Here is a 24544-nt window from a genome sequence, read left to right on the forward strand (position 1 = left end):
TCAGTTGAATATATCAGGTGTTTCGGAACAGTCGGCTCCTCTTATTTAGGAACATACATTTATGGTGTGGGGAGTACTCAGCACCATATTTCCAGTACTCGTGGAGAGCAGACAATGGATGATGTTAAATAGTGAACGTTTTAGCTAATATTCGAAATTGCCAGCAATCTGCTGGCAACATGCATAACAGTGATACACATTTACATTTAACGGACGACTTCAATATCTGTACATTAAACTGTGACTCGACCAGCTTTGCATAGATTGACTTACTGAAAAACCATAGCCTTCAGGAGGTGAGTAATGCTCCCAGGCATTGTTCAGTGACTAGCAAAAGAAAATTAGGTCATATTATTACTAATTCTCAAAGCTTTTAATTCATAACCGGAACCGTAGCATGTGACATTGAGGTCTCCTCGCTATTTTTGTTCTTGAACTAAGGTCACGCCCACAGGTCAAAGCAGATGGCCATCTATGTATTGTCCTTATCACAATATTCCTGGGAAGATATTGATACTCTTAAATCAGTCAGTACCAAATGCATATCATTCGCATATGCCTTGGTAGAGCTTATTAAAGCAGGAAAAGATCATTGCGTTTTTACTTAAAAGGGATTAAAATCAAGCCGTGGATAATCCATAGTTTTTTGGAGTCATTCCCGCACAGTAACAATATATTCAAGAAAACAAAACAACTCATAACAATGCTTTGCTGGAGGGATACATAGCGTAGAAAAACATCAGCTAAGCTTTTAATCCAACTCAAGAAATGTTATTCTGAAGGTAAGGTAACACATTCCGCGAATACGAGCGCTACGACGGGGAAAGTTATCAGGCAGTCTTCAGATAATGACTCCCGACCAAAAACTATATACTGGAAGTAGTCTTCTGAGCACCGAAACAAACCATGGTAATAATAAGCTACATTGCCCATAAAATGAGTGCAGTTCAGCTTCATTGTTTCTCAGCCTCATCAATGAAGCAGCTGTAGCCTCGATGTTAACACTACAACACACTTAATCACTCGATCACGCTATTTTAGTTAAAATTCTCAATACAATTTTATGTCACGTAACGCCACCAATGTGCCATACAAATAATGTTTTCTTCTAGACAGGCGACTTCCATTCAGCCCTAAACATTTCGAAATAGTACGGACATTTCATAAGTATGATAAGCTAAAAGTAGAGAATTGCCATCCAGTATCTAATATATCACCTACGTTTAATGTTATGGAAAAGTTTCTTTAGAGACGTCTAAATATTTTTTTCTGAAGAATAATATATTAAATGGCTCTCAATATGGGTACACATAAGGAAGATCGACTGAACCCGTTTTAGTAAAAGTCACATAAAATAACCCTTCAAAATGCGGAACAATTCTTTCCACCATTGGCATATTCATTGATTTTAAAAAAAATTTGATTAGTCAAGTCACATGAATGTATTAAGATATGATGAAAGAGTTCTTCCACTGAACCTACTAAGAGTTTCTTGACTGACAATAGGGTGTGGTCTTCAACGGAAATGCATCAGAACGATTGAGCGCCAATACTGGAGCGCCCTAGGATCAATAATAGACCCGCATCTATTCTTGACATATATTAATGACTTTTCCATGATATCTCATGTAAAATACTCCTGAAAATGAAACTGTGCTTGATGAAATGGCTGAAGAAGCATTGGCCAAATTGTCTTCATGATTATATGCCAAATCCAACAAACAGCAATTGTATGATCTTTTGTGCAAACAACACTCGTCTGTCTAAAAGGTGCAACCTTTTCTAAATACCTCCTGTCCAGAAAAGGTAATGAAACAAAGTTTCTTGGAGTTACCATCGACCACCAGTTAACGTGGCACTCACATGTGCAGCAAGTATACAGAGAAGTTTATAGAAATTTACCAGTTCTAAGGTCTTTGTTCATTCATTTATCGTTTATGCACTTGTTGTTAGTTTAACGTACAGAAATAAGCCTTTTCCACTAAACGTTGTGCAGAACACTGCACTGCTTATGATATTTTTGAATGAACGCCCATTCGTTCATTTCGCATATCCACTACTGAATGTTCTACCCATTGAACACAGCACTCATCACCGCGTTCCCTGTTTAATGTTTCAAAATACCGAGAAATATATTCAATTTTCTGTCAGTAGCAATTCAGCAACATAGTATTATTTAGACTAAACGCTCATTGGCAGCTGCGTTACTATCACAGATTAGAACTAATTACAGTGCGTTCCGATTTACATATACTGCTCTTAAACATTGTAATACTCTGCGGCCAAGCATAGAAATAATCAATATTATTGTTGGCTCGCGCAATTAACACCGAGACGAGACGGAAGTCTCAGTGCCAACTGATTTGTTTTTTTTTTATGCACCGGCCCCTTCACGAATGGCCGGTCGTCTTCGGTAGGCCACGGTTGGCTATGTTCCACTTGCAGCTCAATGGGCTAGCTGGGGCCTACTGCGGGAACACTAAGCTATCAAGGTTTTAAAGGCGCATTTGAACATAATCTTGTTATTAACATGATTCTGTAACTTCTACTTTGTTAATGCATAATTTCTACCTTCGAAGTCCATTCCCATTCGCTGCTGACAGCTTGCATTTATTTATGGAAGCAATAATAATCCGAACCCCTCTCACATGTATGAGCTGAGTTATGGGGGTCCAATAGTCTATCAACCATGTTTTATATTGCTACGAAGATGACGAAGCGGGTAGTGGCGCGGGGCAGAGCGCTCGCGCCAGGCCCGCTGGCCATTAAAGCATAATTCATCGCGTTGTCATCATGTCGTTCTGTTTCTGTTGTGTCGCCATGTTACATCGCTTGTCATGCCACCTCGTAACATTTGGTTGGAGGTGTGGTTCATCCCCATCCTCGCCTTGGACCGTTGAAGCCAACCAACCGTACGCCGGGTCCATCTGCCAAAAGCCCATGGAGATCGCCGCCCAGCTCTGCCGCCGCTCTTTTTGCTCAGACCAGGCCAGCTGCTGTCCCCAGCCTCGTCCCCAGCCCTTACCACAACACACCCCTACTGAAAATATTGTACGAGGCTCTGCGTGGTTATCTGTGCGTGGTTATCGACCCGCACAACGCCAGAATGTGCGAACGAGAATGAGCGAACGAGAATGAGGAACGAGAATGAGCGAACGAGAATGTGCGAACGAAGATGTACGAACGAGGATGTGCGATAAGAGGACGCGTGATGTGTGCACGGTGGGAGAACGTGCAACGTGCTCACGGCGCGAAGGCGTGCACACTGTGAGGACTTTTGTACCCGTGTGTGTGCGTCAAAATTTGTGCATAGCTATCAACATTCAGAGTGCATGGATGTGGGCACTCAAGGCCCCAATATAGTCCGATGTAACGCGCGCGTGCGCACTTTGGCGAAAAACCGAGGTCTATTCCAACGGCACGGCGTGATGGACGTAGCGAGCGCGAGCTGACGCGGCCTAACGTCGCCGACGCGCAAATAGAATCTCGCCTATTTCTCGCCGACCGCGTCAGCCGCGTCGGCCACACATTCCAGCATTCCTCACGCGCAGTGAAGATGGCGGCTTGCATGTAGACAGAGACCATGCTATAACCACGCGCGCATTTCAGACACTGTTGCTGAAAAGCTGCTAGAAGGAATTCGAGGGCGGCCCTGCATCTATGATACCAAGCGGATTGACTCTGCAGACGTTCAGAGGAAAGAAAAATGCCTGCGATGCAAACTGTCAGTAGTGCGGCTGGGCACAGCTGCGTTCTTCGCTGCGGTGCGTGTGCCATGCTCGTTTTAATGCATTGCTCTAGGTGGTGTAACAATGATGTTGTTTCACTTATCTGCAGTACATTCATAGGAAGAATACCAAAAACTGCGGAAGCGGCTTCGCATAGAGTTGTGACCGGTACACGCCGGAATCGAAGGTCGTACTCAATTTGGCCTCACGGAACGTCAGTGGCTCAACAACCAGGGAATTCGCGAAATTTATGGAATTCTACAGGAACTGCGGCCAGCCGAGAAAGTGATCCTCATTACTGTGTAATCTCGAACTCCTCTGTAATCGTACATATACTTAAATTTTGATTAGTTTTCAGTAAAACACGCACATATACAATCATCGTTCCATCTGTAGCCGGCGGCGGCGCGGGCTCAGGCCGTTGCTGGGCTGGACGTCTCCACAGCTGGCTGTAAATGCCTTGTGCCATTTGAACATTCGCAGTAAACACATCGCGTCATTGCCTTGATCACAACAGTATTTAGTGCCTTGATAAGCTGCAGCCAGGTCCCTGTAGGTGCCCTGTCGTCTGCTCGAAAATGCACCCCGAAAACGTACCAGCCCTCGAGGGCCTCTTGTGCGCATGCGCGCCGTGGCATCGGGCACGCCAGCCGCGCCAGACTGTAGAAGCGGCAGTTTTTTGACGCGCCCGTCGTAGCCGACGTGCCGTGGCTAACGTCGCAGACTTAGCCAGTCGCGTTGAAAACGTCAGACTATATTGGGGCCTTTAGTGCAAGGAATGAGTGCACTCTGAAGGTGCAAGACATTAGTCTTATCTCAGACGATGAGACATTCAGCATGGGAATGCTACCATGCTATGGTGATACTCTGCATGGTTGCAAGGCTCCTACATGACACCTCATGTTTGTGTTGTGCATAATACTAATATGCCAGCTTTAGGCCTTGTGCAAGGCCTCAATCAGTTTCTGCTACAGTTATGACACAAAATGTTTTGCAGAAATGATGCTCTCCATGAGATGAGTCTCAAGTGCAAAGAATGCAAGCTTCCAAAAGATACATGTGGTCACCTGGATTGGCTTTATTGGCTGATACACTGTGGTCACAAAACATCTGCTTTCGGTCCACCAGGTTCGAGCTTGGATGCAGGTTTCCTTCTTCAGCTGCTCTTGGCCTGTTGGATTCGAGCTTGGATACAGGTTTTCACTGTGCGACGTCTGCAAAATGCAAAAAAAGCCGGACTATATTCCAAAATCCGAAAATTCAGCTGTCTTTACAAGACATTCTGAGAAAGGGGTAATTAGGTGCTCTATTTTTAATTGATAACAATTCAAAAAGTTTCGATTCTGAACTACAGAAATATAACGAACTGACACAAGAATACAGGTGTTCAGCATCAGTTCATCACAAAATCTAATACCTTAGTCGAACAGATATTTCAAGGGTCTTTGAACCATATCCTATCAATCAAAGACATCTGAACACTGCTTCATGGAAAGCTACAATAACTAGAGTGAACAGAGCAGTGCAAAACCAGAGATTTAAATGGACTTTGAGAAATAGAAGTGTGCATTCTAGGATATGGCTTAGCACACAGGGCTAGGAATAAAACCAAACCTGAAATGAAAGATTATGCAATTCTACATATATGATCATAGAAGAAAAACAAAATTTCACACAGAACAGTATGGAAAGTATATCATCATTGCAACTTGTACAAAAACAGTTGATAACACATCTTCAAAAGTGCACGAGTATTACTTGAGCCCAGCAGCGAATTATCAATGGCAATAGCGGGGTACAAGAGCTTAGTGAGATGATGGAATCTTTCCATGGTGATCGAGAATGCCATGTAGAAGTGGCACAACTCTCCCCAAGTTTACTAAAAGCTTGGTTAGGATTCATGACGGCCCCTCAGCCTTCCTTCCAATAAGCTCGAGAAATACGCTAACCATCCGAGGCAGTGGAAACAGTGCATAGGGATCAGGTTAACTTATATTCACAAACATGCCGTGACTAACACCTTTACTCCAAGCAGTCCTCGAGGCCTTTTTTTTTAAATGAAGCTCCACTTGAATTGCTCCTCGAGTGCATGAGAAAACAGAGCATCTATAAGTGGCAATGGCACTACTACGGGGACACCTAGACTTCCACTTGCAAACATGGGGCATCGCAGCTTTCACACACTGTGCAGACTTCGTTCTACTGCATACCAAGCCTTTCATGAAAGTGGATATAATAAGGATTCACAGACCCACTCTCTGAAGCATTGGCTCCGAGAACCTCAATCTGACTCGAAAATACTGAAACACTGTTTCAAGTACGACCAAGAAAAGCCTCCTAAGTTTCTGCGGCTGACGTTGAGCATGGATAACTATCATCAGTTGCAGATTTCAATGCTGTAGTTGATCATCGCATTACGCTACTGTGGTGTAAACACATTTCAAGTCATCACCAGATACCTTAGCAACATTTCAGAGCACGCCGAGTGCCAAGTTGCAGAAAGCATTTGATGGCTAACAGCAAATGAAACATGTGCAGTGGTGGTTTCTGTGAACCACTGGGGACAGTGGTGCAATCGTGGGGAATGTCATATTGTAAATAGGAAGACAGCGAGGTACCGGAGGTGCAGTTGTGCCATGGAACACCTGTGCTGCACGTCTCAATGGCTTTCTGACTGCCTCAAATATACTTGTATGTCTAGATGCAGTGCTGAAGGGGGGGGGGGGGAGGGTCAATTCTGTCTTTTTAGCTGTGGAGAGATATTTGCAGTTGGTGGAACGCATGGCTTTTCAAGTGCACTTAAAATTAAAGCTCCTAGCTTGCTTGGAAACAGAAGCGGCATTTGCTTCTGGAAAGACAAATTTGTTGGCTTGAGTGCATGCGCTATAACATGCTTCTTTGAACCTCACATGTGCTCAACGCTCGCCGCTGAGCACTCAGAGGGCAAATATGCAACTAGGTCACTAGAGTTCACAGCAGTTCAAGCAGTTCTCAATGCCTAAATTCTGTTCTACATGAGCCATATGTCACTGGCAGTGAATGTTGGTAGATGTGAATTGTTTTCAGCCATTTTTCACAGCTGCCTTGTTCATGCAGTCTGCAAAACATATTTTACTAGGCTGTGACTTTTTTTTTAACGTCCAAAAGCGACTCAGGCTATGAGAAATGCTGTAGTGGAGGACTTCAGAAATTTCAACCACCTGGAGTTCTTTAATGTGCACTGATGTCGCACCGCACATGGGCGCCTTGCTTTTAGTCTCCATCGAAAAGCGGCCGCCACAGCCTACTAGCCTGTGACTCTTGAGGCAGCTTGTGGATGCTGTTCACAAGGACTTGACATTAGAAAATGAGCATGTTACACGTAGTGGCATGCACTTTCCGGGCCAAATTTTGGCCTTATGGCCCATTCAGTTGGGGGACGAGAGCAGAGGTGCCGAGCAGTACAGAGAAGTACAGGAGCACGCCGAGCGAGGGTGTAATTTTCCTCCCACGGGAACGCTCTCTGCGTGTCGAGAGCCGTACGCCACGACCATTGTGACCACGCTTCCCTCCCCAGCATTCTCCGCCTACCCGCTGTAGCAGCAGTTGCAACCCGAGGAGAAGCAAACACTCCATGTAGAACTGCTTTGCATGCCTTTGTTCTCACAGCGCGGCGATCTGCCTCCTTTGGCCCTTTCGATGCCAGCAGTGACTCTCAAACCTGAGAAATGCTTTGCAGCCACCATTTAGAGCGTCACCGACTTGAGAAAAGAAAAAAGATGGTGCGTATACACCGCTTTATGTCATGTGACTTCCTCTACACTCGCTTTAGATGAGGGAGCAGCCGGGAGTGCATTCAGGTGCTCTCAGCAAAGGAAAAGACCTCCTCCTCTACCATTGAAAGCCAGTGATTCTACTCCTGCTCTACCACTGGAGGGCACCCGCTTGTCTGAGAGCACTTTCTAAGTGCTCTCGAGGGCACCTGCTCTCCCACTCGAATTCGCCATAAGTCTCGCCCCGTATGCTACTTGTGCTGTCTGGAGTGGAGAAATATTTCTGAAGGGTAAGTCGGAGGAAATGCTGAAAAGCATTCAAGAATCTGAACTGAACCTTAAGTAGAGAAAAGACTGTTTTCTGCACTTTATGGAGCTGAGATAGCGTCGAGTGGAGACATGTTTTTGAATTCGGCCACAAGGGTAAAATTTGAATTAACTATTCCACACGCAAAACACTCATGTCCTAATGTCAAGTCCTCTGAACGTTCAGAAGCAAACTCGATATTCACAGGCTAACAGAACATGTTTACCAGGCTGCATGAAAAGGCAGCTGTGAAAAACAGCTGAAAACGCTTAATGTTAGGCAAAATGTCGCTGCTGCTGTTATATTGTTCATGTAGAACATGAAATATGCATTGAGAAATGCTGTGAAATTTAGTGACCAAATTTGTTTATTAAGATTTGATTTGAAGTTGCTGCTACACTTGATCTTTGAGCTTGCAGGGCTCAGGGGAGAGGGAAGAAAATATGCGTGCTTCTTCACTACATATACACCCAAACCAACAAATTCAACTCGCTGATTTCAGTTTCCAAACAAAGCTTGGAGCCACAATGGTCACTGCACTTGAAAAGCCATGCCTTCTGCCTACCGTGAATATCTCTCCACAGAACAAGTGAACCAACCACTTTGACAGCACCGTGTGTCCGAAGAGTACATAGTACCCTGATGTGACAAGCAAGCCATTGATGCCTGTAGCACAGATGTTGACATTGTTCACAAGGCTCAATCGCGCTACTAGTGGCCCCAGCTTCCTTTATACGTACTTGCTAAGACCAAAAATGGGAAGACTGCAAAAATGGGGGGGGGGGGGGGGGGAAGGCAGCTTTTGTGTACAAAAGGGGAAGGTGGCTGCTACTTTCAGGCAGTGTCGGATGCGTCCTAATCTAAACATCCTAAGCATAAACACATGCAGCAGCAAGCATGCAATGCATATCTAAAGGTGTGCGTCCGTCGAGATATCTGCAGGCCGCCAGCAAATCTTCTCACTACGTCTCTATAGGCAACGCAAAACTGATCTGCATGCCCACCACCAGTTTTCTCTCAGTACCATCGGAGCGCTGTTTAAATTTTTTAATGCAAAACCATAACTAGCCCTTTTACACGTAATTTCATCCGTGACCGTCGTTGGCTGCGTTGGTTCCGAAAAAAGAGCAATCACGCCATTGCTAAGCATAGAGCAGCTTAGTAACATAAGGCATGTGGCTGAGCTCAATAAGAAGGGTCAGATAACATGACATTTGGACAAAGCCTTTAACCTCAAGTACACTGAGTGGCTGCCCTTAGCTGAGATCGAAAGCGAAGCCAGCACAGCATCTATATCTACTGTGGCTGCATTAGCTGTGCATCGCTGCCTACATGAAACGCAGTACACCAACTGTTTTCGCAGCCAGCGACACCTACTCTTGCTCGGCTAAAGTCTGCTTTGACTGATTTCCTGCTTAGCCAATGATGCCGATGGTGCTAGTGTGGCCTCTGATGGAGATGCTCGAAATTATAATGCCGCTGCTGATTTCTCGGTGCTGGTTCCGCAAAAGCCATTCTTTGCAGGCAGAAGCCCCTTATCGGAAGATTTAGGGCAGTGATCGTGCAATCAGAAAGTTTGGTCAAACATCTGAAGTCTTCTAAAAAGTCGGAAGGGTTGGCTGCAGGTATGTACGCAACATGCCTTCCCCACAAGTGTGTCCTTGTCTGTGGAAGCCACCAAGCAGAGCACTTACTATTAGTCCTCAAATTTGTACCGTAGCTCAGCACTAAGTAGGTTCTGAAACACTGCTCATATACAGCGACAACTTAAAATGTGTAGCACCACAGAAGTATGTGATGATCAACTACAGCACTGGAGTTAGTGATAGACCATGATTATGCATACTTGGTGTCAGAAGCTGGGATGTCAGGAGGGATGCCAAAGCCATACCCAGAAAAAATAATGTGCTAGAAGTTCTAAGTTAACCAGGGTTGACCTGGGCTGTCACTCAGCCAATGCTTCAGAGAACAGATCTGTGCATACTCACTGTATCCACTTTAGTAAAAAGCTTGTAAACCCACAGAACAAAGCCCACAGAGAGAGCAAATGATAAGATGACAAGTGTTTACAAGTTGAGTGCCAGTCTATGAGCCCTCAAGGTCACATAACTGCCAATAAATGAAAAGCAGGCATTCAAGGCTACGTGGAGTTGAAGTGAATGTATTCTTATGAAGTGAAGATTTTATGTCACTATACTCAATCTCACAAGCTGTCTGCTGCACCTGGCCCATTCGAGATCATATAGATTATAGTAGGTAATTGTGCTCTTAAGTGCCTCTCACCCCTTGAATTGGCCAGGGTGTAAGTAGGAGCACAATGACCTACTTGGACCCTTTGCAAAACTCAATGCGTCACCTATATTATATAGCAAAATCCTTGTGGGAGAATATTTTTGCACATCTTGGGTGCACAGTCACGTGACACATGGGTGATGTAGCCTATAGACCTCCTTCACTCCGGCTACGTCACGAAAATGCGGTGGCGCTGTCGTCGTTAGTGACTTTCACCTGGTAGGCAAAACAACACTTCTGTCGCTTTGCCTACCGTGATTACGCGATGGCTTGCTGCTGCCGGGAAATGCAGAGCACCATGCCGACTTATCGCGTCGCTATGACATGTGCTGAAAGGTACACTAGAGGAAGTTTAGTAAGCTTGCACAGGTTTCTTGCCCTACAATGGTCGCCGTAAACAGTGGTGGGCCGCCGTGGTGAAGCGCCAAGGCTGGCTACCGATGCCTGCTCATCGAATATGCGGCAAACACTTCGTCGCGGCTAAGCTGGAGCTTATTCACCTTTACGCCAGAGCGGTCTACTGGATTAAAGGTCGCGAATAACTCGGGTTTGGCCTTCTTACGACGCGTGATGGGATCTTGGTACTGTTTTAGTGCCGGTGCGGGCGCGGGTGCGCAGGTAACATATGTAGACGAGGCCGTCATATATATATATGTTGTAATGCGTAGGCCTGTTTCTTTGTTGGAGCATGCATAGATGTTTTACCTATGTAAACTGTTCCTCAAGCCCGTTTTTTTTTTTTTACTTTGGTAATTGTATGTATGCGCAGTGAGCTGCTACGCGAGAGATCAGTGTTGCACTCCTCGATCCGTGGTATATATATATATGTTGCATAACCTTGACCGCGTTCACGTCAAATTATTTTAATCTACTTCCTGATGAACATTCCCACTTCACGTTGGCAGCTACTAATCAATTGGGTTGGAGCTGCATTTTTTTATTTATGCTGAGTGCTTTTATTTGTATTCACAGCGGTTGATTGTGAATGTGAGTTGGGAGGGCTTATCCTACATTAACGCGGCCACAGTGGCCGAGACCGAACTTGGCCGCCTTAACTACGGAACCACGGGTGAAAGTAAAAACGGCCCCAGAAAAGGGGTCCCCAGAAGATACAGCCCCGAAAAAGAAGGTCCGTGGAATATACGGCCCCGGAAAAAATGTGCAGAAAGGTCCCCTCAGGAAGCTGCCCCTAGGAAAAAATGTCACCGAAGAAATTGGCTGAAAATCTGCCCGGAACTCACTTCGCAAAAAACTGAACATCTTATTGGATGCCTTTTTTTTTTTTTAGAAAAGATATAACCATTGTCGGGCCACTGGGTCATCTGGGTGCTTTACACATTTACAGGAACTGGAGAAGGCTTGGCGAGAAAGCATTGCGAAAAAAAAAAAGAACCCCACCACTATATAACATCCAGCGAGTATTATGCAGTGTTGGCAGTTTCCAAGCTGGGAAATATCTCTCTTTATTATAGGTCTAATCACCCGGGTAATATTACACATTCGAGAGACGTGCTTGTCCTCGACCGCACAAATTTCGGCGCCATAATGATTTTTTTTTTTGTAAACGCATGGCATCAGTATCATGTTTTGCAAATTTCAAGCGGACGGGTAGAAAGAATCACTGTAGCATACATTACTGCGGCTATAGATACGAGGAAACTCAGTCTACGCCTTTAGTAAACAAAACTACAAAACGTGAAAAAAAAAACGGCGGGGTTCAAGATATAAATAAAGTTCAAGCTAAAATCACAAACGCAGATGTAAGATAAGAACAGTAAAAGTTGATTAGAATGAGCGCTATTCATCGCTGATAAGCCAAGCACCAGGCAAGGCGAAAGCTCGACTTTGCAGTACGTTTGATTCCATCTGTTTGGGGACGTTTTATCTGGGGCCATTTTTTCCTGGGACGATTTTGCCGGAACCCATGGAACCACAGCGGCCGCTGCAGCTCGTAATGGTAATGGAAGCTTTAAGCGTGACTACCCGGGATAAAATTGCTAGCCTAACGACGACAGCCGCCCACGAACAGAGCAGATATAAAAGAAGCGCCGCTTTGTGATTTCAACGAATTGGTACGCAAATCCGTGCGGTGTCAAGGCTACTGTTGTCGTGCTGACCTAAATCATCCTAACCATACAGCCACTCGACGCTAGCGAGGTGCTTCGTGCTTATCAAGAACGCTCATTTGCCGCTCGGTGTGAAGAATCATCCGATAACGCAATGATGCTTCGAGCGGACTATTTCGTACGCGGTTTGCGCGCGCTATTTATGGCGAGAAAAATCACCGTCAGCTTACTCGACTCAAAGTAGTTGTAAGCATCCGAAGCTTTGTAATTCTCTATACGTTCTGCGCCTAATTTTCTGGGGGAAAACAGCAAATAGATGTCAACGTCGGTCATTTTCTCTGGCTGGCAGCAACGCTTCTCTTGGGCGTCTTGAACCCAATCTCCATCAGTACGGCGTGCGGGTGCGTACGCTGCACGCCGTGTACGTTTCAATGTATCGTATTCATCCTCACCGCTGAGGCTCACGAAATACTAGCACATGGTCATTTCGTCTGCCAAGAAGGCGCCTATACAGATCACAATAACACGGCTTTGGCAAGCTTAGCCACAGTGCCGCGGCCGCGGTCGTGCTTTTTGCCTACTGTGGGATCGCTGACGAGAGCAGCGCCACCTCGATCGTCTTGTTTGTTTGCAAACATGAAGGAGGTCTATATGTCACATACACATATCTCCTAGATTTTTTTTTTTACAGAGGCCTGCTGCTCAGTCAAAAGACGCGATGCGCGGGAGTGTAGTGCGCACCGATTCTGTGCGTTTGCAATTTTTTTGTTTTCGTTCTGTTTCTTCCGATAGTTTGGTGGGACGGCTGATATGCAATGCGATGCGGGATTCTGGAGTCGTGAGTCTGTTTTTTCGCAGCATGTCGCCGGAATGGTGCGTTTGCTTTCTGCAGTCTAAAAAAAATGTGCAAGAGTACTTGCTGTGTGCGGGGCTGCATACATATTGAGTACCAGAGTGAGAGTTATTTGCACACACGCATGCCCATACGTGCCCATACACATGCACTTTTGTAGTGGCGCAAAAATAAGTAATTCTGTCAAGACAGAGCATCTTCTAAAGGGCACGTAAACTTTGACGTTTGGATTAAGCAATAGAATTATACATGATGTTTCACATAAGGTTTGCTTTATGGGGTTTAACGCCCCAAAGCGACTCAGGCTTGTATCACATGGGGGGCTTAACTCAAGGTACAAAACCGGCCCATGTCCGGACACAGAGCAGTCAAACCTTCGGTGCTACAACAACAAAAAAAAGGCAAGCATGCACACTGCTCTGTGCTTTGCCGAGGTAGCTCCAAGCTATCACTCACTTGAAACCGTGCTGCCTGCGTTGGCCAGCCTGCCCTCCTCCCTCCCCCCCCCTCGTTCATTCATTTTTTCCGCACTGCTAAATAAAAAAAAGAAAGCATGTATACTGCTGTGCGTTTAGCTCGCAGGACAGCTAGACTCCCCTCCCATTACCTCCACTCCCCCTTCCCACCCGCCACTCATTTTAAAGGACAGCCAACATCCCAGCACCCTTGCGTCCTTCCCGCACAGACCAGGCAACCCTTTTCTCACTCCCTCCCAGTAGAATGAAAAAAAAGAAGCCCATGCAGGACATGCAGGAGTGACATAGCCACGTCACTTTCGTTTCAACAAGGTTTGGGCTGCTTTGACCTGAGCAGCAGTATAGGGAGCGCTCAAGATTTGATTGCTTCTGTGCGCAGCGCGTTACAGCGCAGGGCTCGATCGGCCACCTTTGTACCTTAAGCTAAACCCGTTGTGTGAAACGATAGTGCCAGAAAATTGTTGGTTCATAAGCTAAACCACATCTTTTGTGAATTTACAGCTTAACTTCAAACACCAACGTTTTGTGCCCTTAGAAGATGCTCTCAGTCTTGACAGTTATTTCTTTTCTGCCACTGCAAAACAGCATGTGTGTGGCATGCGTGTGTGCAAGTAACTCATGCACTAGCCTTGCATGTTTTCATTACAATGAGGAAAACAAATGCACAATCCCTGCAGCGCACTATGAAGGAGCAGACTCTTGACTCCGTGTCCTTGCATTGCTCGAATACCACCAATGCCACTAAACCACCGGAAGAAAAAGAATGAAAGCTAAGCAGAAGATAGCAAACGCACAGAATCGGCGCTCACTCTAAATTCCCTTGCATCATGCTTTTTGACTGAGCAGCGCTTCTCTCTCAAGGAAAAAAAGAATACAAACTCCACAAGATATGTGTACGTAACACATAGGCTATGTCACTGATGTATCACGTGATTGTGCACTGAAGACATGCAAAAATATCCTCCCAATTCCCTTTGGGGCAGAAATTGGGTGCAATGCTGAATATTTCTGTATCAAACCTCATGTTATGCACGAATCTGACGACGAGCATGCCTTCCCTATTGAAAACCAGAAGGGCGAAAGTGGGGGGGGGGTTATGAATTTTGTTACTGAGTGGAGCAGGTAATGGATGTGGTCATTGTCACAAGAAATGTCTCCTGGCAGCCACCTATTTCTGCCCCCAAAACAGGTTTGGCCGCCACAGTGAAGGGGTTTGCGCTGAGCAGAGAAGCATTGCAGAAATATTCTGCCAGAAAAACCCCATACTTCATTCATGGTCTATGATTACATATGGCATAGTATTATCAATAACACTCCCCTGTTTTCTCTTTTCACTTTACATACAAATTATATTCGCACTCAGTTTAGCTACCAAAAAAAGTGCAGGGGGGCCTTTTAGAGAGGAAATTTGTCAGAGCTGATTTATAAGAAAGCAGCCATCAACGGGTCTAGTTGAAGACAGGAAGACCAGAAAAATAACCCTCCAGAAAGGTCTTCAAGGAGTTCCAATTTGAGAAACATTTATTCACAGCAGTTTTGCATAAATGTGTGAAATTTAGCAAAACAAAGACAAACATGCTGAAAAAAAGAAAAATTAAATAGGGACAAGAGAGGTGGCAACTGCGAAAAAGAGAGCCACCTGTAACCATGGTCTGGACGCATGCCAGGCTGTCACTTTGGGTTTATATTATATAGGCTCATGCTCTACCGCGAAAAAGAGAGCCGCCTGTAACCATGGTCTGGACGCATGCCAGGCTGTCACTTTGGGTTTATATTATATAGGCTCATGCTCTCTTCGATTGTTCCCTCTGAAGTGCACTTTTAGTTTTCATGTAGGCTCGCTTTTAGAGAAAAACCATGCAATTTTTTGAGAATTTTAAGAAGCAAATAATTTCAGGAGTTCCAAAGCTCCTTGAAATAGTTCCTGAAAACCAAGGGTACTCAATGATATCAAAGGCCTGTGTAAACCACACTCCATGATCATCATATTGAAGGGAATGCCTTACCAGCCCAGCCTCTGGGGCCTGTGCCCAATAAAGTATGGATGCATCATGTAGAACTTATGAAATCAGCTGGTAATGACATCTGTGTCAAAACTTCTGGCTTTTCCTATCTTAAAGTAAGCTCGCATTTTCAGTAAGTATCACTTTAGTGGATAGAATGCAGTAATTTATAATAAAAGACAGCTTCAGCTTGTCCTCAATGTCCTTTTATTACTCTAAAGCTGAACATGAGCTATGAGAGACATCATGAGGGAGGGCTCTGGGTTAATTTCCAGAGCCCTCTTCCACAAAAGTTCTTCAAGCTATGCAGTGGCACCAAATGTGGGCAGGCAAATTTGCATTTTGCCTCTATCAACAGGCCACAGGCACCATTCCACTCCACATTCTCAAACTCAACAGCCAAATGTCATAGCCAATAAGCAACGGCAGCAAGCAAAGAAAACACTGAAGAAACCTAAATGTCAAAATAAACATGAGGGGTCACAAATGCAGTAGTGGGTTAGGCAAATAAAAAACTACACATACTGAAAGATGTCTTCAGTACTTACATCAATGTCCTGCTTCTTGCCCACCACAGCACAGCACAATTCCGGCAAAGGGTATAGAGCTTGAAGGAGCCATTGCTTACGAAGTCACATGGAACTTGCTGCAAGGTAAAAAGTACCATGACCCAACAAATTAGTGAAAACGTAATATGGTGCAACACGTACATGCAGAGGCTTTGTGAGCAAGAAATAAAGGCACAGAGTAGGAACACCACAATACTGTTGTTTTTTTCTTGAAATGATGCACGACATGCTGGTGCAGGTCACTGCATAAAATTTGCCTCTGCCTGCTAAATAATCTTAAATTATTATTTTTTTAATTCAAAATTTCACTTTGGGATTCAATTAGTTGAAGGGCGATTGCCTACAATGCCAGAGAAGAAACAATGTTGCCATCACCCGAGACATACCAACAGTGAAATAAAATAACTCCTTTCACTACATCTCGTCACCAGCCTGGCAAAAGAGCAGATCAGCCATCACAGTTCCCCTAGTTACAAATAAAAAAGCATTTACTTGACTTTAACTGCAAGTGCATTTTAACAGCCTATCCATAATCCACCAGTTCCCACTAGGTTCGAGATCAGACAAGCCCTGCCTTTCTTTATGCTTTACATCGAGCGAGCATCTTAATTGGCACTGCAGGGCCTAATACATGCCTGCAACTACAATACTGCTTTTCTAAGAGATGTGGAACTTCATTAAAATTCATTTTATGACGAAGTAGCAAAGATTGTATTTTATCTTGAAGGAAGCAGCAAGAAAAAACAAGGGTATGAAAGGAGACAATACGGGCACTAGCTTACAACTAATGTTTATTGAAGCACACATGAAATATATAAAGAAGACGAGCAACAACGCAAACCACTCAATCACTGATAAGCAAAAAGCAAGACATGAATCACTAAAATTTAAGAACAGTTCCCTATCTAGGTAACCCAACTCACTGCATGGTAACGTGATGGATGGCTCACTAACACATCCATTACCTAGTTGTAAAATATGTCTAGCTTCAATGATTTCCCAGCTGATTTGCAATGGATGACAGCCAGAATGTGCACAGCAGAAATAAACTGAAAGCAACCAGTGCATTCTTACAATGCACAGCCAAGTTGACCTCTACCTATATCTACTCAAATGGAACCGTTCGGAAGTTTTAGTGATTCATGTTTTTCTGTGTGCTTATTGGTGATTGAGCGGTTTGCAGTGTTGCTTGGCATTATATATTTCTTATTTGCATCAATAAACATTAGTTGCGAGTTAGCATCTGCTTGCTTCTTTTCACGTCCTTGTTTTTTCGTGCTGCTACTTTCAAGATGACACCTTACCAACTCACCCAAATTACATCCTTATGATTGTGTTTTAGTCAGTGAAATTTTACTTCATGTGACACTAATCAACACACATGACCACATTTCATGGAACTTAAAGCCAATCAATGAGAGCCTCATCATAAAGCATGAACGTTGGCTCAGATATGCAGCTCTCCATGCCAACACAGCTTGCACAGACATGATTTTCTGTGGTAAACAAAACACTGGGCTGCTGCAAGGGTGGTACAGAGCAAGCAGAGGGTGCTCTGACACAGAAGAAATGTGGCATTGAATATTGCTGTACATGGGGACAATGTTTTGGGGCTATGCAGCCGAGTCTAGGTACGAAAGAAAAGGAGAAAAGTTTCTGTCCCCTTGCCGTGAAGAGTGGTTTGCTCACTATTTGGGCTAGGAGTGTACTGGGCTGAAGTGAAGGGAGATAGTTGGAGAGTTAATGCAAGGTCACTAGGGCTGAAGTAACCCACTCTACATGGCAAGGGGAAAGAGGTATGTTGCCTCTTCCTTTCTGCCTAACTTCAGCTGCATAGCCACAGTTATCCCAGAGTATAGTGCTGTGCTACCGTGATCAAGACTTGTAGAACTGAAAATTGAAAGTAACAAAGGGGTATGGCATGATTAAAATATCTATGGTGTCCAGGTGAATAGCACGCTGCACTCCAGGGTTGCTGACGGCGCATTTACTTATTTTATATTTAAAAAAAACAGTAGTTAGTGAACCATAAATATAATACTTCTGCTATTGTGAGGATTCCACAGCTATGTAAACTGCATGAAGAAAGTGAAACTATCAATAGCTTGCACTGACAACTCAACCCACTGGTGAAATAAAAGTGGAGCAAAATGTCATCTGCATTCACCACAATTATCATGAAGGTTTTGCAGACACTAAGCATAGTTCACCATCATAGCACTTCTGATATCATATACAAGCCATCTATAAAGCTACCTAGCTTGTCACATGAACATATCAACAGATGACTTTTCAATGGTCATATGACTGACCAAATTCTCATGAAAAAAAAATGTTTATGACCAAATCAGCACTTTTCTCAGAGTTCACTGCATGGGAGTGAGTTCGTCAACTGCTAGTGTTTCAGAAAAAGGGGTCATCAAGCTGTAACCTGAGTTGAGTTGCAAACAACGAAATTTCGGAGAGTGGTGAGGGGCAGACTTTGTGGCATTACGAAGGTCATCTACTAACGCTAACAGTAGGCAACCTTGATTTGATGACAGGGTTCAACATGCCAAAGAAACTTAGACAATGAGGGTCAGCAATAGTAGGTAGCTCTGGATAATTTTGACTATCTGCTCTTCTTCAATGTGCACTGACACTGTACAGCACATGGGGACTTAGCGTTTTGCTACCACCGAAATGTAACCACCCCGGCTCGGACCGAGCCAGGGTCACCCAGCTCACTAGTCAAATGCCCTAAACACTGAAACCACCACAGTAGGGTGCAGGCAGCCTTGAAGAGGGTTACATTTGCAGGCATGTTTTGTACAAGCCAAGCTTATATAAGCTGGGTATGGCCAAGCTGCGGCTAGTGAGTAGCACGAGGCTCCTTGCAAAGTGCAGATCCCGACAGCTTGGCACCTGTCCACCACCCACCATTTCAAGTATTTCTGCCTCTACAGCCAGCTTCTCTGTTCTTTCTCCTTTAAGTTCCAAACCACCTATTGTTTAGAATTCTTTTGAACAACGAAACAATATGCCACCCTTATGGACATACATCTAACAGAGCTGCTCACGACTGTAACCATGCTCATTCGAGAATTTCAGTATGCTTGCTTTACAAATGGGGCAGTAGAGGCATATTAACAATCGTGGCATGAGTTCTTCACTGTGACCACCAGCTTTGTTAAATGAAAAAAAAAGTCATTCTTATCATTTACTTTGCTCTTTGTAAAATGTTGCCTTATTAGTCAAGAGTTCTCATTAAAGGTATGGCAGCAGTTGTGTAGGCCCATAGCTAAAGAGCTGTCTGACATATGCCCGCATTGTATTAGCTTGCTCGTACATTGAACTGAGCCTTAGCAAGCTTCGCGGTGATGCAAAGAGATGTTTGCCCATGCTAACATCTCGGCATTTCCATAATGGCGCAGATCAGTGTCTTCACTCTACTTGTGCTATGAGCATTCCTGTCATTAGCACATATTGAAAGTAAAAAGGATGACAGCAGGCAATGCGACATATGCCAGCAGAGACACGTTCACCTGCTTTTCCTCTGCACATACAGTGAATTACAATCCAAGAAGTGAAGTGGTCTGCCTGCTCCGCAAAAGAGCACCTGCATCCAGTACAGATTGTGTCCCGATTGCGTTTGGAACTCATGCCAGCGCAAGTAGGTGGTGCCCATGAACTGACAGAAGAATTGCCTGTTATTCTGTGTGCTAGCCCATGCTTGGTCTACACGTGCCAGCTGTTTTTAAACCTGTAATAGGTCTGCATTTCTCCCGCTGCCTTTTGGGATGGCAATAACATCAACAGTTTATGCCATTCTTTCGTATAGCCGAGTGCGGGCAAGCAGGGTAAAATTTCTTTGGTACTATTCTCAAATAAAAGGAAGTCGCAGTTCACCCTTTTCACTGTTTCAGAGTTCAGGAATGGCTTTAAGATCATGAATAGCACGTAAAGATGATTTCTGCACAAAATCTTCTAGTCACACTCCGAGCTGAGGTCTTTAAAAAAGATTATTGCATAATACTGCTACTCTTAGACTTGCTGTCCTCAAGAGTAAGCACTAGTTCATGACAGCAATTTGCATTCATAGCAGTGGCAAGTAACGATCATCTATTATGGAGCACAGAGGGCACAGTCAGCACAGCAGAGCATGCTACTGGAAATAGAAGGTGCAGCTGAACAAATACTCAAGCAAACTTCTAGCCGGTTCTGTTGATTTCAGAAGAACAATCCACTGCTCCAGGGACCGATCTTGGCTCAGCAATCGCTCTCCATCTGCATTGGGAAGATGGGACTTGTGTTCCGGATCTGCAATTGGAATACAGTTACACCAAAAAGAGCAGAAAATAATGTTCTGTAAGTCACTAAACCCTGTGATTGGAATTGACCATTAGTAAAGTCTTGTCATCTATCACCTCGTTCTGCTCATAATTTAAGTAGCATTATAAAAGTCTGCGATTCTGCAGGAACCTCTGATCGCACACCAAGAATTCAGTGCCCATAACAGGCACAACGCGCATCTAGAGATGCCAGGTAATGTAACTCGAAAGAAATGTTATGCTAACTCTTCTTTACCTACTAAGAGAGCAAACAGTATTTCTGTCATCGAACCTTCTTTTAAACACTATTTCATGGCAATGGCAAAAGCCATTTCGAGTCAACTGGAGGTCTAACCTAGTACAGTGGCGACGAACGAGCCCCTGAGCCTGCCATGTGCCAAGGCATAAATGCACTTCACTGCAATGTACGAGTAAACAAGTGGAAGGCTGGAAGCTTGAACAATCTGTTTCCAGTAAACAGTGACGTTTGGGTGGTTAGGTTGGAATACCAAGCAAGCACTCTGTCCATAGCTTCATCTACTAGATTTCCTCTCAAAGGTATAACCAGCAAACAATGTCTGCAACCTAAGCCAGGAGTACAATCCCAGCATATTCTGAATGTTCTGAAGACATCGATCATCACATTGACTTTTTAATCATGCCAGTCACCTCAACATCAAATCAAAGCAATATATGTGGCAGCTTATGGAACCCTCGCAGATACAAAACACACCGAGAAATGCAAGCCAGTCAGTCTAAAGGCAGCCTATCATCAGCATATTGTTCATGGCCTTCACAGTGCCACCAAGTTTGCTCCCTGACCACCCTATGAACATGTAGTGTTTGCACCCCAACTCGGGTTACACAAAATGTGGCGGCTCTTTAAACGAAATAGGAGCAGTGCACCAAGAAAGGCAAAAGTTCGTCCCTAGCTCCCATTATGTCAACTGAAGAATGTGCAAAGTCGGACAAGAAATATGGATTTCTGAAAACATGTATTTTGTATAGAAATATGAGTGATATCTAGGAATCTAGGAAGATAGTGGTACCAGTGCAGTAAGCAGTCTGCCCCTTGTGCATCATGAAGGGCCAATGCTCTCGAACTTCCAAACCTTTTATCATGCCAAAACATGCTCACCCGATCAATTATGAATTGTGAAAGGCTACACACTCTAAAGTGGAAACAGTTCCATGCAAAAAAAGTAAAAAGAAGCCAAATCCAGAATGTGATGTGACTGTTCAAACAATGTCTGGAAGTGCATGTGGCAACCAAGCAATTCATAAATGTGGTAGCCATTCATAATCTAGATCCAGACACAACACTAATTCCATATCAACTCTACCGTTGCTTCTACAAAACATGCATAAATTTAAACAAAAACACCACAACTGAATGATACTTTAATCAAAGACTTGTTTTGCTTGGAATTCTGCATGCACTCTTCATTTTGAAACTTGCATGAATTTCATATTCTCACATCTGTGATGAATCAGTGATATACTGAGTACGGAAAAACTGCACATTTTGATTCACATTTCATATTAGAGAAGATGCCAATGGGGCATCTCAGCACCAAGTCAGATTTTTTTCGCTTCATTTGTAAATAATTAAACAAGAAAATCAATACTATTGGTACTGTTGAATGCATAATTACCTTTACACCTTACTGACATGTCTGGACTGAAAGTCTGAGTTTGGTGTCTGTCATTTATATGCGCTTAGTAGTTTTTGGGGATTACTTCAGTTACGACCAAAGTATGAAAAAGAAAATATCAAGCCCAATACAGGCGAAAAAATTCAAAATAGCTAAAAAAGTTTTTTTTTTCCCTTCTACTACCCAAGGCTCGACAATATAGTTTATGTACGGTTGCTGCTGAATCATACTGCCGTCGCATGTTCGCCGGCTCCATACCTCGTAATCCGCAATATTTATAAAACATAAGAATAATTCTAGCCCTGTAGTGACGCAGGTAGGTTTTACCGCTTATTCAATCCGTGTAGTTGCAACTGCACAAGCGCCGGATCTTCAACTGCAGCGCAACATAAGGCCCTGGTCGAGGCACTTGGAACTGGCCCATTCTAAATTCTTGCCGAAGGCTGAATTGCAGTAGGCGCCAGCATCGTGCACCCCGCAATGGTCTTACGAGTGATGATTTGTACGGCATATTCTATTCTGAGCGTGCAGCCCCTGGCACTGTCTCTTTTCCTAGACACAGCAAATGCATTCACCCTTCCCTCGTCAAAAGCAAACTACCGTATGTTATAATGACATGCGCGTCTTGATGCTTGCGAACTAGCGCTGTGTTGGCACGCATCATCAGTTCTGCGCAAAGTTTTTAGAAGAATGTACAGGGAAGATGGAAATTAACTTACCTCCGAGATGTCGTATGTATGCCGGGTGGTGGCCGCCCTCCAATAGTCCCGTCGTCAGCGTAGTGTTTGCAGTGAGAGCGCACAAAGGAAACGCACTACCTGTCGGGCACGCGAGCACACTTTTTGCACAGGTATTCACACAACCTTACCACGCTTCTGCACATCGCACGAGCTATTTTGTTGCGCTCTGTGCCTCGTATATCTCGAAATAATGAAGCCGCAAGCATCAAGGCGCCCCAACAGCACACAAGAGAAAAAGGCGCGACGCCACCAACTCATAATGGCTACGGCTAGCACTTCGATCCGCTTCGGCTGCCTCGTCTGGTTTCGACTTGTTTCGGTTTCGGAAGTCGCTGACCTAACGACTTTGCTGCTCGCCGAACAGTGGCAAGCACGATGTCGGGCGTCTACGCGCTAACGCTGCATGTTTGTCGTGTATACGCGCCTATAGTTTGTACATTCAAAAATTAGCAGTGCTAGCGAAAGACCACCGTGAGTTTCGCTTCTTTTCTCGCGATGCTGGACAAACTAACTGCGTGCTTTGCTTGTCATGGACGTTAGGTTGACGGCGGTCTGTGGTTCGGCGAATCGGAGCTTTGGCCCAAATTCATTGCCATGTTCCTTGCGAAAACTCCTGTTCATAAACAGTTACAGTGGCAATTGTTTGTTTGTTAATATTGAAAGAATATACGGCGTTTTACAGATCAAGTGATTTGTTTGGAAACAGAAGATGCTGAATTGTGCTCGCTCATAAAAAACAGTGGGCGAGCCCAATTCGGCTCGCCCGCTGTTCCTTTATAGGCGCCACATCTATGGCTGTCAGCTCCAACTGGTCACCTGAGAGTGATCATTTCTTGTGTGATATGTGCCTCACTACTTCAGTGTTTAACCCTTAAATGGTGACGAAATTTTTTAGTGCCTGTAGCTTATAGCAAAAGCAAGGACAGTGGGGTGAAAGCTTGAACTCTCAATCAGGAAAGATATGCGATATGCAAAAATAGCTTACCGGTCAAGCTTCAAGTGAAGGCAGTGTGGGGTGTTTGCACGCTCTTTACTTCAATTAAGAAACTGACCATACAAATATTTCAACTTATCTCTGTGGCCTACAGCATACAGTAAAGAAGCTAAAGCAATCAAGCTGCTCTTTCCATGCAGCATACTGATTATGCACTGCTCGTGGAAACTGCACAACATATATTCGTGGAGTTGGACGTGCAGCTTTCCTCAATGCATCTCGCGTGACGCAGCCTACAGTTACACTGAAAAATATGCCATCTAAAATACATTTCCTTGCAATATGATGATTCAGCATATATGTGTATAGTGTGCATAGCTTCAAGATGCAACACATACTGTTGGTATCACCTCTCATAAAGTACTAGGATTTGTGTATCTCTTCATTAGTCTGAGATCACCGATTCAATCTTTTCCTTTTTTTCTTTTTATTTGACATTGAGACGGACAACATTTGCAAGTGTCATTACGCAGCAGAAAGCTTCAATTCAGAGTAGTGCAGTTTAGCAAATTTTTGCTATAGTCTCAGGAAACTTAAAAATGGTGTATATAGGTGTAGATGTGCAAGTCAAAACTCAAAAGGCTGTAGGAGCTGTTCTGCTCAGCCTATCCTTGTGCTGAAAAAGAGTCAGGCTGGTTGGTTATAATGAGTCGATTGAGACAGTGCTCTAAGATAGTAAGGGAGATAAAGAAGCAGAATTGTTGTCATCTTCTCTCCCATCCCATCTGTTAGTGCTGTTCAGTCGTTTAAGAATTGTCTTTCTGTGGTCTTTACAAGTGAATATGAGCTCGTGAAGTTT

The 24544-nt window shown here is 44.2% G+C and overlaps 1 long non-coding RNA gene across 1 annotated transcript; it reads right to left on the bottom strand.

The window, feature by feature from the left end:
* Positions 1–4782: 4782 nt before the first annotated feature.
* On the bottom strand, positions 4783–16418 carry LOC146177387 (uncharacterized). The gene is made up of 2 exons (XR_014701311.1): positions 16026–16418; positions 4783–4942 (listed from the first exon to the last, which is right to left on the bottom strand). It is a non-coding gene; the product is annotated as an uncharacterized LOC146177387 (long non-coding RNA).
* Between the last annotated feature and the right edge of the window lie 8126 nt (positions 16419–24544).

This window comes from Amblyomma maculatum, chromosome 10 (genome assembly GCF_055883805.1).
Source record: "Amblyomma maculatum isolate TAMU_Amacu chromosome 10, ASM5588380v1, whole genome shotgun sequence".
Taxonomy (NCBI): Eukaryota; Metazoa; Arthropoda; class Arachnida; order Ixodida; family Ixodidae; genus Amblyomma; species Amblyomma maculatum.